Genomic DNA, 5,820 nt, shown 5'->3' with positions numbered 1-5,820 from the left:
GAGCTCCGCTATAGGATCTTTGGTCCTTGCCACTGTGAAGCCACAGTTCTACCTGCTGCACCACTGTGCCACCCTAACATTGTACCTTAATGGGATACTGAGATATGGAATAGCTTTCAATATTCCTTCAATTACTATAATTTAACAAGCAATGGGTTTAGATTTCAGAATATTCTGGATGGTTCGACTATCCTGCATGTGTGCAACTCCCACACATCTCAACTACTCAACAATTAAAGCAAACGTGTGATTATTGTGTTAAATTTCATTCTGTGAAAATATCTTCAACCATCTGCACATTAATATAATTCAAAGGTTCGAGCTTGGAGCGATGGGATCTCTCAAACTAGTTGTGTAGGCAACGAGTCAAGAAGTGAGGTTTATCATGCAGTTGGCATGCACGGCAGCTGAAACACCTCCAGTTTAGTGACATCCACCACGCACTGATTATCATATCGCCTGGAGTCATTGCAAACTGCAAATGTTGCAGATCCACAATAAAACCAGAAACTATCAGCACATCAGGAAACATCTGTGCAGTGAAATGGAGTTTAAATTATGAATTTATCACCTACAATCAGATGTTCTCTCATGATCATAAGATCCTAAACCTGAACTCCAATCTGAGTCAGGAGCGGGCGAGAGGAAGGGGCGAGAGAAGAGGAGACGAGAGAGAGAGAGAGAGAGAGCGAGAGAGAGAGATATGAGAGAGAGGAGAGAGAGAGAGCGAGAGCGAGCGGAGAGAGCAGAGAGATAGAGACGCAGGAGAGAGCGCGAGAGAGAGAGAGAGCAGAGAGACGAGAGAGAGAGAGAGAGAGAGAGAGAGAGAGAGAGAGAGAGAGAGAGAGAGAGAGAGAGAGAGAGAGAGAGAGAGAGAGAGAGAGAGCGAGAGAGAGAGAGCGAGAGAGAGAGAGAGAGAGAGAGAGAGAGAGAGAGAGAGAGCGAGAGAGAGAGAGAGCGAGAGAGAGAGCGAGAGAGCGAGCGAGAGAGAGAGAGAGAGAGAAGAGGAGAGAGGAGAGAGAGCGAGAGACGAGAGCTAAGAGATAACTAAGAGAGAGCAAAAACAGAGATCTAAAAACCTATATCACAACGATATCTGTCTCTCTATTCTCTCTCGCTATCTATTTCTGTTTATCTATCTCTATCTCATAGCTGTTTCTCTCTGCTCTTCTCTCTCTCTAGTTATTTATTCTCTCTCTCTCTCTCTCTCTCTCTCTCTCTCTCTCTCTCTCTCTCTCTCTCTCTCTCTCTCTCTCTCTCTCTCTCTCTCTCTCTCTCTGCTGTCTGTCTGTCCATCCCTCTCTCTCCACACATCAACCCAATATGAGTGTTCCCATCAATTTCTCTTCATTTCACCAATCAAGCACGTTGGCTGTGATTAGCCTGTCAGTTCATTTGAAGGCTCTCCAATTAACATTTCCTTTTGAGGGGATTGAGGTGAAGGTGAAGGGTCTGTTGCCAAAGGAGCAGGTTGATGAGCTTTGTTAGCTCACCCTGCTGGCATTTACGATGAGTACTAGAGTCATTGTCAAGTTGCAGCAATGCAAGAGAAGTTCTAAATCAATGGAGAAAATACTGGGAAATGCAGCATGGTGGAGCGAGGAATAGTTATTGTTTCGGGTCATGAGCTTTCACTGAGAGGAAAACTTTGTATAGGAGAAGGAACGTATCGATGAAAGAAGATCAAATATAGTCTCAGCTTCAATAATAATAATAATAATGGATGGGATTTATATAGCGCCTTTCTAATACTCAAGGCGCTTTACATCGCATTATTCATTCACTCCTCAGTCACACTCGGTGGTGGTAAGCTACTACTGTAGCCACAGCTGCCCTGGGGCAGACTGACGGAAGCGTGGCTGCCAATCTGCGCCTACGGCCCCTCTGACCACCACCAATCACTCACACACATTCACACACAGGCAAAGGTGGGTGAAGTGTCTTGCCCAAGGACACAACGACAGTCAATGGTAAAGGTTGTAACGAACCAACATTTTCAGGCAACAGAATCATCCTACCACAACCAGAGAGCAGTGCTGAACTACTATCTACCTCTTTGGTGACCATAGAAACATAGAAACATAGAAAATAGGTGCAGGAGTAGGCCATTCGGCCTTTCGAGCCTGCACCGCCATTCAATATGATCATGGCTGATCATCCAACTCAGTATCCTGTACCTGCCTTCTCTCCATACACCCTGATCCCTTTAGCCACAAGGGCCACATCTAACTCCCTCTTGAATATAGCCAATGAAATGTAGTGCGCAGCCCGGGAATCGAACCCGGGTCGCAAGAATGGGAATCTTGCATGATACCACTACACCAGCGGCGCTGACCCTTGGACTATCCTTGATCAGACTTTGCTGGATTTAACTTGCACTACATCTTAATTTTTTGATCATGTATCTATACAATCCGTTACACCTTACCTTCAGCCCCATAGCAGAAGCATCCACGTCACGGGGCTGGAAACTGGAAGTATCCTGAGCTAATTATACTACAACCATCATCTATTGTACAAGTGATGACTTCCACTGATTGTCGCCAGAAGCGTGTGTCCTGTTTCAGGATGGACGATGACAGTGAGGTCAACATTTGTAACAAGATGGACACACAAAGAAGACCTTACCTTCACTTCTTTGGCTGCTCAATTAGCCAATTGTGATCATTCAACCATCCAATTCAGGGCCGCACGGTGGCACAGCAGTAGAGTTGCTGCCTTGCAGTGCTGGAGACCTGGGTTCGATCCTGCCATTGTACAGAGTTTGTACTTTCTCCCCGTGACCTGCATGGGTTTTCTCCGGGTTCTCCGGTTTCCTCCCACACTCCAAAGACGTACAGGTTTGGAGGTAAATTGGATTTGCAAATGTATAAATTGTCCCTAGTGCATGTGGGATAGTATTAATGTATGGGGATTGCTGGTCAGTGCAGACTCAATGGGCCGAAGGGCCTGTTTCCACGCTGTATTTATAAACAAAATTAAACTAAACTGATGCCTAATGAAGTTTCCCACTGTTGCTCTGACACTGAGATACTCTGACTCAACCAATCCAATTGCCATCTTTTGAAAGGTGTATGTGGGTGCGTGACACATCATATGATGCATGCACATGTACAGTGTCGTTAGAGGGGATGGACTGTGTTTTGCAGCTCTCCATGTTAAATTAGTAGTTCAAAAATGCATAGTCTTGCATAAGATGCAAAAGGTTAAAAACACCAGACTTCCCATTTTATTCTCTGTTGTTATCAGACTACTGAATGGTTCTACCATCAGCAAGGGTGTATTCCCGATCTTCCAACCTACCTCATGGCGGACCTTGCACTTTATAAAAAAATTGCACTTTCTCTGTAACTGTAATGTTACAATACTGTAACACTATATTCTGCACTCTGGTATTTTTCTCTTTGCACTACTTGTTGTAGTTGTAAGTGGCTTGAGTATCACATGACACCCAGACACAACTTTTCACTGTATCTCAGTACATATGACAGTAAATACAAATCAACAAAAAACAAAACCAGTCTTTAAGAGAAAAGAGGTTAGTGGTAGAAATAGTCAAGAGTCAGAGTCAAGAGTGTTTTATTGTCATGTGTCCTAGATAGGACAATTAAATTCTTGCTTGCTGCAGCACAATAGAATACTGTAAGCATAAATACAGAATAGTTCAGTGTGTCCATATACCAAAGACACTATATATACACATAAATAAACAGATAAAGTGCAATGGGCTGTTATAGTTCAGAGTTTGTTTGATGCCATGTTTAATAGCCTGATGGCTGTGGGGAAGAAGATGTTCCTGATTCTGGATGTACCAGATTTCAGGCTCCTGTACCTTCTTCCCGAAGGCAGTGGTGAGATGAGTGTGTGGCCAGGATGGTGTGGGTCTTTGATGATGTTGGCAGCCTTTTTGAGGCAGCGACTGCGATAGATCCCTTCGATGGTGGGAAGGTCAGAGCCGATGATGGACTGGGCAATAGTCACAACTTTCTGCATTCTATAACGCTCCAGGGCGCTCAAGTTGCCGAACCAGGCCATGATGCAACCGGTCAGCATGCTCTCTACTGTGCAAGTTCGAGAGAGTCCTCTCATGAGAAATAATATCTCATCATTGTCCTGTATCATTTTAACAAACTAACAGGCACTACAAGGGACATTACTTAAACCCAGAGCTGCACTCATGATCACCTGCATACAGGTGGTATAGGTTGAGGTTGCTCTGGGCTGAGTACTTACCTGGGGATGTTGTACAGTGTACACATTAATCAATGTGACAGCGAGCTTTGGTGGAGCAGGGAACTGATCAGTTCTAGGAGCAGAATTAGACCATTCGACCCATCAAGTCTACTCTGCCATTTAATCATGGCTGATCTATCTTTCCCTCTCAACCCCATTCTCCTGCCTTCTCCCTATAACCCCTGACACCCCTACTAATCAACAATCTATCTATCTCTGCTTTAAAAATATCTATTGACTTGGCCCCCACAGCATTCATTGCCAATGAGTTCCACAGATTCAACACCCTCTGACTGAAGACATTCCGCCTTATCTCCTTTCTAAGGTATGTCCTTATATTCTAAGGCTATGACCTCTGGTCCTAGACTCTCCCACTAGTGGAAACATCCTCTCCACATTCACTCTATCCAGGCCTTTCACTATTCAGTAAGTTCACTATTCAGTAAGTTCACTAGTCGGTAAGTTCACTAGTCGGTAAGTTCACTAGTCGGTAAGTTCACTAGTCGGTAAGTTCACTATTCGGTAAGTTCACTATTCGATAAGTTCACTATTCGGTAAGTTCACTAGTCGGTAAGTTCACTATTCGGTAAGTTCACTAGTCGTTAAGTTCACTAGTCGGTAAGTTCACTAGTCGGTAAGTTCACTATTCGGTAAGTTCACTATTCGGTAAGTTCACTAGTCGGTAAGTTCACTATTCGGTAAGTTCACTAGTCGTTAAGTTCACTAGTCGGTAAGTTCACTAGTCGGTAAGTTCACTAGTCGGTAAGTTCACTAGTCGGTAAGTTCACTAGTCGGTAAGTTCACTATTCGGTAAGTTCACTAGTCGTTAAGTTCACTAGTCGGTAAGTTCACTAGTCGGTAAGTTCACTAGTCGGTAAGTTCACTAGTCGGTAAGTTCACTAGTCGGTAAGTTCACTATTCGGTAAGTTCACTAGTCGTTAAGTTCACTATTCGGTAAGTTCACTAGTCGTTAAGTTCACTAGTCGGTAAGTTCACTAGTCGGTAAGTTCACTAGTCGGTAAGTTCACTAGTCGGTAAGTTCACTAGTCGGTAAGTTCACTAGTCGGTAAGTTCACTAGTCGGTAAGTTCACTAGTCGGTAAGTTCACTATTCGGTAAGTTCACTAGTCGTTAAGTTCACTAGTCAGTAAGTTCACTAGTCGGTAAGTTCACTAGTCGGTAAGTTCACTAGTCGGTAAGTTCACTAGTCGGTAAGTTCACTAGTCGGTAAGTTCACTAGTCGGTAAGTTCACTAGTCGGTAAGTTCACTAGTCGGTAAGTTCACTAGTCGGTAAGTTCACTAGTCGGTAAATTCACTTTTCGGTAAGCCCCCCCCCCTCTCCCTGATCTGAGTGTGATTGAAGGAACACGGAATAAGATATGAATGAACAGCAGAGTGTGGAGTAACTCTGGAAATTGATTTGCTTTGATCATAGTTTAAATTAGGAAACTTTCCATTGGCTACTTGTTAACTTGCTCAACCTTCTCTTTATTCACATTCATGTGCTTTTTTCCACATTGCAATTATCTTCTTGGCTCATTCAATCATCCCTTTAGCCATTTGTACTTAGCAGTCTGTGATTTTTAT

The 5,820-nt window shown here is 43.7% G+C and overlaps 1 non-coding gene across 1 annotated transcript; it reads right to left on the bottom strand.

The window, feature by feature from the left end:
* Nucleotides 1–2,260: 2,260 nt before the first annotated feature.
* trnag-ccc lies at nucleotides 2,261–2,331 on the bottom strand. Its single transcript has one exon. It is a non-coding gene; the product is annotated as a tRNA-Gly (tRNA).
* Between the last annotated feature and the right edge of the window lie 3,489 nt (nucleotides 2,332–5,820).

This window comes from Amblyraja radiata, chromosome 33 (genome assembly GCF_010909765.2).
Source record: "Amblyraja radiata isolate CabotCenter1 chromosome 33, sAmbRad1.1.pri, whole genome shotgun sequence".
In the NCBI taxonomy this organism is placed as follows: domain Eukaryota; kingdom Metazoa; phylum Chordata; class Chondrichthyes; order Rajiformes; family Rajidae; genus Amblyraja; species Amblyraja radiata.
The sequence above is the reverse complement of the archived record's forward strand: the minus strand, read 5'-3'. Positions and strand labels throughout refer to the sequence as shown.